Source organism: Nycticebus coucang, chromosome 10, assembly GCF_027406575.1.
Source record: "Nycticebus coucang isolate mNycCou1 chromosome 10, mNycCou1.pri, whole genome shotgun sequence".
Lineage (NCBI taxonomy): Eukaryota > Metazoa > Chordata > Mammalia > Primates > Lorisidae > Nycticebus > Nycticebus coucang.
The window spans coordinates 49531627-49532368 of NC_069789.1; the positions used below are offsets into that span (position 1 = coordinate 49531627).

The 742-nt window shown below is 46.8% G+C and overlaps 1 non-coding gene across 1 annotated transcript; it reads left to right on the forward strand.

Annotated features, from left to right (window-relative positions):
• Window positions 1-384: 384 nt before the first annotated feature.
• LOC128597767 (U4 spliceosomal RNA) lies at window positions 385-525 on the forward strand. Its single transcript, XR_008383333.1, has one exon. It is a non-coding gene; the product is annotated as a U4 spliceosomal RNA (small nuclear RNA).
• The last annotated feature ends 217 nt before the right edge of the window (window positions 526-742 follow it).

The window sequence follows — 742 nt, forward strand, 5'->3', positions numbered from 1 at the left end:
CCCTGGTGTCTACAAACTTGGCCACATGAAGGACACATGTGCTTGACCTTAAATCCCACATGGCCTGACCCAAAGGAAGCTGTTGGACAAAGTTGTAGCAAGTAAAATTCTTCAGGAGTTTCCATTCCCTAATCAGCTTGCTAAAACCCATTTCCAAGGTCAGCCTCTGCTCGGGTGCCAGTGGCTTCTTAGGCCTTGGATGGAGTGGTGACCGTGTGCAGAGCCAGGCAGAATGTCACAAGGCCCCTTGGCTCCAGGCAAGCTCCTCTGCAAAGCCAGCCAGAGGAGGGAGCAGTTCAAGGTGTCATGAAACCATCATGGACATCATTCCCCAGCCAACTCTAAGAAGCCTATAATCTAGGTGAGGAAAGAAAACAAAGTGTGAGCTTTGCACAGTGGCAATATTATAACCAATGAGATTTATCCAAGGCATGATTATTGCTAATTTAAAACTTTTCCCAATATGCCACCATGACAACTCGCAATACAGTTGGCACTGGCAAGTTTTGACTGTCTCTATGGAAACTGAATAAAAATTAAAATGTGGAGAATGATTAAATATTAGATGCGGTGCTTAGTGATTAGAACAGGACTCTGATGTGTCTCAGGGAGACTGTTCTCCATCGGAAATTCACAGAAAAGGTGACAGACCAGAGCTGGCCCTACCAGGTGGGAGGATGTGGACTGATGGAATAAAGGGTGGGATTCCAGAGGGCTGAGGATTGCACGGGTGAAGGCCCAA